This window comes from Triticum dicoccoides, chromosome 2A, assembly GCF_002162155.2.
Source record: "Triticum dicoccoides isolate Atlit2015 ecotype Zavitan chromosome 2A, WEW_v2.0, whole genome shotgun sequence".
Taxonomy (NCBI): Eukaryota; Viridiplantae; Streptophyta; class Magnoliopsida; order Poales; family Poaceae; genus Triticum; species Triticum dicoccoides.
The window spans coordinates 223,267,273-223,278,012 of record NC_041382.1 but is presented as its reverse complement, the minus strand read 5'-3'; positions in this window follow the sequence as shown (position 1 = coordinate 223,278,012).

Sequence of the window (10,740 nt, the reverse complement as noted above, 5' to 3'; positions counted from 1 at the left end):
CGAGGTGCATGCTCTAACTTGGCAGGGTTATGTTGCTCATATCGTGCGTATGGTATCTTGCATTGCTATGTCATTTGCTTAGTTTAGACATGATTTGTGTGAATGCCACCTGTTTAGTGTCTAATTACCATATATGTGAATTATGCAATGCCATCTTTTTGCAAGACATTATATATGTGAATTATGCAATGCTATCTTGTTGCAAGGCATTATATATGTGAATTATGCAATGCCATGCTATTTAGCCAAGCGTCATATATGTGAATTATATCATGCCGTCCTTTTTTTGTATTTCTCATTGCTTTTGTTGACAATGTTTGTATATTCAACTGCTCTTCCTGTGCATCAGCCATTTGAATTGGTGATTGAGAAATCTGGAGTGAAAACATGGTCTTCAGAGCAGACAATGCTACCTGGTGAAGCAGATATGTTGCTGGTTACAGATAGCTCTTCAGAGGAGGATTCAGAGGCAGATGACCAGTCCTATTATCCCCCTGAGGTGTATGCTCAAACTTGGCAGGGTTATATTACTCATGTCATGCATATGTTGTATTGCAATGCTTATTTTTTACATCATATACACGATATTGGATGCCATCTCCTTAGTTGACACATCATATATGCGATTGCTCTCTGCTCACTTCCTCGGTATATAAATCATATATTTGAATTATATCATGCCATGATGTTTACATAGACAACATGTATCTGAACTATGGCATGCCAACCCATTTTCTAAAGACATAATATAGTTATATCATCTCATCCTGTTCACATAGTCATCATATTTTGAATTATGTCATTCTATCTGTGAATTATATCATGCCATCATGTTTCCATCGACGGCATGTTTGTGATTTATGGCATGCCAACCACTTTAATAGACACATCGTATAGTTATATCATGTCATCCTATTTACATAGTCATCATATTTTGAAGTATGTCATTCTATCATGTTTAGTTAGCCATCATACATGCGAAATTGTGTCATGCTATCCTGTTTAATTAGCCATCATATATTTGAAATTATGTCCTGCTATTCTGTTTGGTTAGACAACATAAATGTGAATTATTTCATGCCCTATTTTCTTCCCTACTATCCATTGCACCTGTCTATCTTACAATGTCTGTACATTCAATTACTTTTCTTGTTTATCGGCCATTTCAATTGGAGGGGGTGATGGCAGTATCTGTGGGAGTAAAAACACGGTCTTCAGAAAAGATCATGCTACCTGTCGATGGAGATAGAACCACAGTTGTACTTGCCCAAGAACCAGCCCCACCACACATAACCCAGACTCACGCAGATTGTACCCCTACCCAGTTGGACAGAGAACCAGCTACACCCCTTCTAACCCCAACTCCAATAGATAGTAATCCAGTTCCCGTTGACACAACACCGTCTCCACCACAGAGCACCCAAACACGAGCAGTTAGTAAGGCAACAACAGTGCCCAAAGCATGAGGACCACCACTCTGAACCCCAAGTCAACGCTTAAAGTAGAAGAAGAATTGTTCTTAGGCCAGGTTCCGTAGCTATGGTTCATACTACTTTCCTCTTGCATCATTGTATTTACTCATACCAACTAATTTCAAATTTGAAGGATGCAATTGAAACTCCAATGGCACAACATGTATGTTTTAAAACTGTTTCTTTAACGTGTTTGCTGTTGTAAATTGCTCTATGTTGATTTTAGTTTCAATTGAATAAACAGTTATGTTCTCATGCCATGCACATTACAAGTGTTGTTATTGCTGTGTAGTTTCCCACACTTATATTTTGTCTATGCTGCTTTGTCTTAAATAGATATGATTCGAACTGTATCTATCTTGATTTGGCAACATAAACTAGAATGATATAGACCATACAGTGACCATACTACATAGATATATGTTTGTTTCATGCTGTTATCATGTCCACCTTACTACTGAACTGGTTACCAAAATGAGTTTCATATACTACATTGTAAACATGTGATGTGTTTGTTTGTTTCTCCTTTAGAACGCGGATAAAATATTGGAGAAGAGTACCCCGTTATGCAATGGTAAAGGAAGTAATGCAGATCAGGTTCAAGATAGTGAGACATCCCTGTTGTTCTCCAAGAAAGCTGTTAAAAACTATATTTAAGACACTGAGACAACCCCAAAGTCCTGTCTTGATGTAGTGTTCGAGTTACTGGCTACTACTGCTGGCACCAGCTCTTCGAACTTGCTGCCTGAATCAGTTCGGCTTCTTGAGTCTCAACTTCAAGTTGAAAGACATCGATCAGATGTTATGCGACAGGAAGCTGAAGGACTAAGGAAGTCCCTGCATAATTCAGATGCATACTTTCTGGTGCAACAACAAGTGTTGGAGGATTTAAGCACCAAACAAGACAAAGTTAATAAGCTTGCTAAGCATCTTGCCAGCATTATGGGTACCTAGGATATTGTTTCTTGAGCTCTTCTGAAGTGGTTTCAGTTTTGGACTTGTTTTGCTGCGGCATTTATATGATGCTTTGTTCCCTATATTTGCACTTGTGGCGAACTTTGATGCCCAGTGGATGTAATATGTGTAATAGCCATGATAGCCTAGCGTAAGTTGCTTGCTTATTTATTTCTGTTGTCTTGTTTATTTGTTTTCTTGTAGTCAGTGCAGTTCTTTTTCCGCGGTTTGCTAGTGGCCACAATAACCTATTTTTTAAAACTAGGCCACATTAACAATGGGCTACATATTTACTGTAGTTAACATGGGCCTTCTACGGGCCATAGAAACAATGGGCCTTCTATGGGGCATAGACACAATGGGCCTTCTACGGACCGTATCATCAATGGGCCTTCTACAGGCCGTATGATCGGTTGGCCAAACATGGGCCAATAACAGACCACATTATGGTCGTAAATGGGCTAGAGTTGAAATCGTCCGTTCATGGGCCGACCATAATGGGTTGTCATTAATAGGCCATATTTGATGACGCTATGAAAACGGCCCAACGTATTAACGGGCCACAAACGGGCCGACTGTAACCACGGGTTGTATTTGGCCCACAAGCAGAAAATCATAGAAACGGGTCGAAAGTAATTGAATGCTGGAAATGAGCCCAAGAATAAATGGGCCCTGAGAAGACCGAAAGATAACACGGGCTGGAAACAGCCCAACGGAATAAGGGGCCGTTAATGGGTATAAAGTGATACACTGTTCATTACGGGCCAGTTTTACCACGGGCCGTTAATGGGCCGAGGGTTACTAAGGGCCTCATATGGGCCAAAAGACATCATGGGCCATACATGGGCCGGAAGTTAAAACGGGCTGGAATTATATTGGACGGCCCAGATGACGCTACTGGGCCTAATTCGGATAGGCCGTAAACGGGCCCTAGGTTAGCAGGCTGTAAATGGGCTATATGCGAACAGGCCGTTAACACGCTTGCCGTGGGCCGGCCCGCCACCTTTTGACCAAGTCAAACGGGCCGGCCTTTTCACAGGAATGGGCCTCTGTTGGGTCGTGCCACGTGTCGATGTATCATAGGCGCTTTGGGTCCAATGAGTGGAGGACATCTGTCCCAACGGCGAGCCGACACGTGTTTCCTCCAGCCAATGATGATTTTACACGTGGAAAATCCCCATTGGTTGGGGCTGTTAACAGGTTATCGGATCCAAAACCGGACTGATAGCTTAATGGCGTTCCGTTACTGTGGATGCCACGTGTCAGTCACCCTTAACGAAAGCACTTTTGTGACGAGCGATTTATCCTCATGGAAGTGGACACTTCCGTGATGATAATTTTGGTAATGTCATGGAACACTTCTATGACAACACAGGTATGACTATCTTGATTCTGTCATAAATTTATCATGTATGTACATGCATGACAGAAAACGTGACCTACTGTGAAAAACACGTATCATCACGGAAGTGCATTTTTTTTATAGTGGGGGCGGCCCCAACCCAATTCAGATTGGGCTTGGGGGGCGTGCCCTCCACCTTGGCCACCTCCTCCTCTCTCCCACTAACGCCCAATAAGGCCCATACACTCCGGGGGGGTTCCGGTAACCCCCCAGTACTCCGGTAAATGCCTGAACTCACCCGGAACCATTCCGATGTCCAAACATAGCCTTCCAATATATCAATCTTTATATCTCGACCATTTCAAGACTCCTCATCATGTCCGAGATCACATACGGGACTCCAAACTACCTTCGGTACATCAAAATACATAAACTCATAATATCGATCGTCACTGAACTTTAAGCGTGCGGACCCTACAGGTTCGAGAACTATGTAGACATGACCGAGACTCACTTCCGGTCAGTAACCAATAGCAGAACCTGGATGCTCATATTGGTTCCTACATATTCTACGATGATCTTTATCAGTCAAACCGCATAACAACATACATTGTTCCCTTTGTCATCAGTATGTTACTTGCCCGAGATTCGATCGTCGGTATCTCAATACCTAGTTCAATCTCGTTACCGACAAGTCTCTTTACTCATTTTGTAATACATCATCCCGCAACTAACTCATTAGTCACACTTCTTTCAAGGCTTATAGTGATGTGCATTACCGAGAGGGCCCAGAGATACCTTTCCGATACACGGAGTGACAAATCCTAATCTCGATCTATGCCAACTCAATAAACACCATCGGAGACACCTGTAGAGCATCTTTATAGTCACCCAGTTACGTTGTGACGTTTGATAGCATACTAAGTGTTCCTCCGGTATTCGGGAGTTGCATAATCTCATAGTCATAGGAACATGTATAAGTTATGGAGAAAGCAATAGCAATAAACTAAACGATCAAAGTGCTAAGCTAATAGATGGGTCAAGTCAATCACACCATTCTCTAATGATGTGATTCCATTCATCAAATGACAACTCTTGTCCATGGCTAGGAAACTTAACCATCTTTGATTAACGAGCTAGTCAAGTAGAGGCATACTAATGACACTCATTTTGTCTATGTATTCACACATGTACTAAGTTTCCGGTTAATACAATTCTAGCATGAATAATAAACATTTATCATGATATAAGGAAATACAAATAACAACTTTATTATTGCCTCTAGGGCATATTTCCTTCATCTCTTATATTGTTCGGACAAGGGTTAAAACACTTCGATCACTCCATGCACGCGACAACGGATTTTACCCAGGTTCAGTCCACCATAGTGGTGTAACACCCTACACTACTCTTGCTTTAGTGTGTTCTTTTGTATATTTCTCCCCCCTTACAGAATCTCACATCGTCTCCTTTTATACCCTCTCGAACTTCAAAGAGGGGACCAACACTCATAGGTGAAGTAGGTTGTTTGGGTCCATTTACTTCAAACAGGCCCTTTCACTTCGGTCCTTAATATTGTTGTGGATGCTCTTGCCCACAAATGCATGTTTTTAGGGCACATTTCACCCTTCGTGGTTTTGGTGATTGATGACAATGCATTTTGCGGACTAACCATATGCATTGAGTATTTCAGAGATTATATGAGATGGCATGAGACGGTTTTATTTCCGCTCGGTGATTAATAGTAAAGATGGTTGTTTTCCGACGATTTCTTTTTAGTGGATTTGAGTCATAGGAAATCCGTAATATCAAGAGGGGGCCGCAATGGAAAGGTTAGGGTGGAATCTACACATACACGCATTTGCACCCTCCATTCCTTCACGGCAACGTGGAGTTCATGCCTTTCTCTGCTTGGGTTTCCTGGTGGCACCTAAGTGGTAGTACATCCCCTGGCAGCGATAGTACCACCTAAAGCGGTACCACTGTGGTCCAGTACCGTGGCTACCTCCACTTACTTTTGGGCTTCTATTATCCTCCCCGTTTTCATGGTGGTAGGGCGGTGGAATAGGGCGGTTGTACCTCCTTAAGCGGTAGTACCGCGGGTGAAGGACGGTACTACCACGGGTGAAGGACGGTACTATCGCTTAGTGCGGTACTATAGCTCCTTCCGCCACTGGCCTACCGCAGCTCATTGATTTCCCCTCGAAACTCGTGTTCACATCCAAGGTAGTAGAACATATGTAGACCATGGTACTAAGTACCGCCCCAAGCGGTACTACTGCCCTACCCGTCTCTACTACCGCGGGTACCACCATGTTGTGTAGTACACAGCGGTAGTACCGCTCTGGCGGAACTACCGTGCATGTGACTCACCCACTTGCACACACAAACCGGTACCACCGCTCCCTGGAGCAGTCGTACCGAGTGCATGTGAGGGCGGATAACAGTTGGTTTTGTTCATCCACTATAAAAGGAGGTCTTCTTCCATAGGTTGACCTATCTCTGCCCCCCCAAGCTCCATTGTTGCCCCTAAGCTCATTTTTGCCCGATCTCTCTCCCTAGCCAACAAAACTTGTTGATTCTTTAGGGTTTGCTTGAGAGGGCCCCAATCTACACTTCCATCGAGAGAAATTTGATTCCCCCACTAACCCCTTGCGGATCTTGTTACTCTTGGGTGTTTGGGCACCCTAGACAGAAGAGGTCACCTCGGAGCCATGATCCATTCCGGTGAATCTTCGAGGTGGTGTTGGGAGACTCCAATTAAGTTGTGGAGAGAGTTTGTAAAGATACAATTGCCACCTTCAAGGGCACCACTAGTGTAATCACGACACCTTGCATTGTGCGAGGGCGTGAGGGGAATACGATGGCCCTAGTGGCTTCTCGGGGATCATTGTGCCTCCACACCGCTCCAACAGAGACGTACTACCCCTAAAGGGAAAGAACTTCGGTAACACATCCTCATCTCCATCGACTCCACCTGTGGTTATATCTTACCTTTACTTTGTGCAAGCTATTATTGTGTTGTATTATTTGCTTGCTTGTTGTAGAAGCGCATGCTCTAGCCAATGCAACCAAAAGACCGATCTTAGAGAGAGGGCCGGATATTATACTCCAACTATCCCCCTCACGTCTATGCTCCTTTGGAGCTATATGACGTGGGCAGTGGAAGCGGGGGCAGGCCGCAATTAATTATTGTGTTTACTGGGTTTTGAACCCTGAACCTGTTGGTTGTAAGTTTATGCACCTAACCAGTTCATCCATCAGACCGATCTAAGGGAGAGACTAGGCAGCACATTGTGCGTCAACACTCCCCCTCACGTGTGGCTCCCTCAAGCCTAAACGTGGACCGAAAGAGGGTTGCAATTTAATTGCGCCAGCCGGGTCTTGAACTCAAGACCTCTTGGCTCCGATACCATGAAGAAGTGCATGCTCTAACCAATGCAACCAAAATACCGATCTTAGAAAGAGGGCCAGACATTATACTCCAACACTCCCCTCACGTCTATGCTCCTTTGGAGCTATATGACGTGGCCAGCGGAAGCGGGAGCAGGCGGCAATTAATTATTGCGTTTACTGGGTTTTGAACCCTGAACCTATTGGTTGTAAGTTTATGCACCTAACCAGTTCATCCATCAGACCGATCCGAGGGAGGGACTAGGCAGCACATTATACGTCAACACTTGTGTTATGATTGTTGTTAGCATCATATAGGTTGTTTACCTAGTTGCATATCTAAACAACCTATTTGTTGCTAAACCTAATTTGATTAAAAGAGCAAGAAATTGGTAGTTGCCTATTCACCCCCCTAGTCAACCATGTCGTTTCTTTCACATGCTACTTACTCAACTTGAGCTTAATGTTGTTGGTTTTCAGCATATCAAAGATTTATATGAGCATGATCCTTTCTTTGCGACTCCCCTTGCCAATTGTCAAACTAACACTTGTTTGGGAGAGATTCTATTTCAAAGATAGTTATCTTTTGCATGCTGACAAACTTTGTGTCCCCGAGAGCTCTTTGTGTTTGCTCCTCTTGCAAGAATCACATGGTGGAGGACTCATGGGACACTTTGAATGTGAAAAGACGTATGCTACCCTCGCCCACAAGTACTTTTGGCCAAGGACGCTTCATGATGTGGGACGCTTCGTCAACCATTGCTCCAGATGCCGCAAAGCGAAGTCCAAAGCACAATCTCATGGTCTTTACATGCCTTTACCAATTCCATATGCACCTTGGGAGGACATAATCATAGATTTCATACTTGGTTTGCCGAAAACTAGAGATGGAAAAGACTTGATATTCATGGTTGTTGATATATTTTCTAAGATGACACATTTTATTCCATGTCACAAGGGCGGCGATGCTTCAAATATTGCAATTCTTTTTGTATAGAAATTTGTGTCTTCATGCAGTGCCAAAGACGATTGTCTCCAACCGCAACATCAAGTTCTTGAGTTACTTCTGGAAGACACTATGCACCAAGCTCAAAATCAAGCTCATGTTATCTTTGGCATATCATCCTCAAAACGATGGCCAAATGGAGGTGATGAACCAAACGTTCTTCACTCTACTTCGAGTGCTCGTCAATAAGAACATCAAAGAATGGGAGGAGTGCTTGCCCATCACCGAGATCATCTACAACCGTGCAAGACACTTGACTAATACCAAGTCTCCCTTTGAAGTGGTCTACTACTTCAACCCTTTGCTCCCATTGGACATCCTACCACTTCCACTACAAGAGCACACCAATTTGGATGCAAAGGGCACGAGCCAACTGCATGAACAAAATGCAGTAAGACACAAGGCTCACCATGGAGCGTCAAGTGCACCGGCATGCTCCCAAGATCCACACCAGCAAGAAGCCCATGGTATTTAACCTTCTGAATGACCGCTTCCCAGAACAACGTAGGTCCAAGATACTACCCCGAGCAGATGGCCCATTCAAGGTGATCCAACGCATCAATGACAATGCCTACAAGATTTACATTCTACTCGACAAGTACTTCGTGAGTGACATATTCAATGTTCTGGACTTGGCACCTTACCATGGCGATGAAGATCAGGATCCTAGGGCAGATCTTTCCCCGGGAGGGGGGTGTAGAGCACCGAATGGTCATCCCTATGGCTACCACAACCCAAGCGCCAACTGGACCAATGACTAGAGCTTGTGCATGAGCTATTGAAGCCAAGGTTACATCTCTCCTCTTTGAGCTCTCTATGTATACAAGTGAGATATGTGTTAGGGAATATTTTGAAGGAAATATGCCCTAGAGGCAATAATAAAGTTGTTATTTATATTTTCCTTATCATGATAAATGTTTATTATTCATGCTAGCACTGGTACGCGTCGGTGCTATACAAACGGTTTTAAACCCCTTTCCGCGATGACATTTGGAATTGTCGCCTAGTGAGTGATGGCGATAGGGGGGTCCTTCCCACAAGACCCAGAAACCGTCAGGGATATGACCCTCCTGGCACACATGCTCGGCAAAATGAGTTTATGTGCGACCGGCGAGCGCTCAAATACGGAAATACGTACAATAGAGCTAAAAAAATACAATTATACATGCGTAATTGTTTCCGGTCACAAGTACAACCCACACAGTCAGTCCCCGCTAAATGTTTCAATTCATATGTACATCCCACATAGTTGCTCCAAGAAAAAATGTTTCCGTTCACAGGTACATGACACACAATATTTCCCGTTAAATCGTTTGTGATAGCATTGCCATTGCACATAATATTAACAATTTTATCGTTTGCGTTATTAAATGCATCACACACGGTTCATAGAAGAAACTGTTTGGCAAAAACTGTCCATCACACACAATTTTTATGTCGTAAACGTTTGCGCAAGGTGGCCTAATGCAGATAGTTTTCAAGAGGATGTCGTGTGTGCAGTGGAGATTGATCGCACACGTAGTGGATCCTAAAAACGTTTCTGATCTCCACGTCTATCGTAGACGTTTCGCTTTCGCAAACCGTGTGCAGTGTAATCCCTAATTAATCCCTAATTTAAAAATCACATGTTTTGAATCTGAAAGTAGGCAATCACTTATTTCATATCCAATCATGTTTATTACAAATATAGGTTCAACCACGAATGCATAATTCGATGCACAGGTACATATACTGAAGAACTACAGAAGCACCAAGTAAAGAATGACGAACCATGGTTGTACGAAAGATTGTAAAGAGAGAGGCGAAAGACATTCTGGTTGCTGAAGGAGGTGAAGCGGAATGCCCATATTGTGCCCTCCTCCATGCGTAATGCGCACACGACTCTAGGCCAACCCCTTGTGATGGTTGCCCGTCCATCCTTCATTGTCTTCATTACGACTTCTCGATGCTCATTGTAGTCTGGATGAAATACTTTAACCTTCATCGCGTGTCCACCAATCATGTACTTTGCGAGGTCATCTTGAGTGAACTGCTTCGGGAACCACTGGGAACGAAAAAGATTCAGACATTGTTGTCTAAAAACTCATTATGGGCAGTAAAAAGAGAAGGCTACAGAGTTTGTAGTTACCATCCTACAACTCACTGTTGTGTTGGATAGACCATAAACAAATAATTTGCTTGCCACCATTCGTATCTTTTTGCTAATAATTCTTATCAGTCTCCTCACTTGATACTTGGTCATGAATATCTCATTGCCCCATACGCAAAAAGGGTCAATGCGTGAATATCTCATTGCCCCTACAAGCAACAAGTCAATATATATATATATATATATATACTAGTAAAAGGGCCCGTGCGTTGCAACGGATATAAAAATAAATTTAAGAATTCAGTAGCCATGCATGATCAATAGAATGCAGTAGCCAGTAATTTCATGTGACGGTAGTTAGTCATGGTCTCATTGAGTTTCTGCATTAAATTTCCATCATTCGTGTCAAATGCCTAAGCATGAGACCTGTCTGTCTGTACCTAGCTACAAAACAGCTGGACAAACACGCAACATCGGTCAGAGT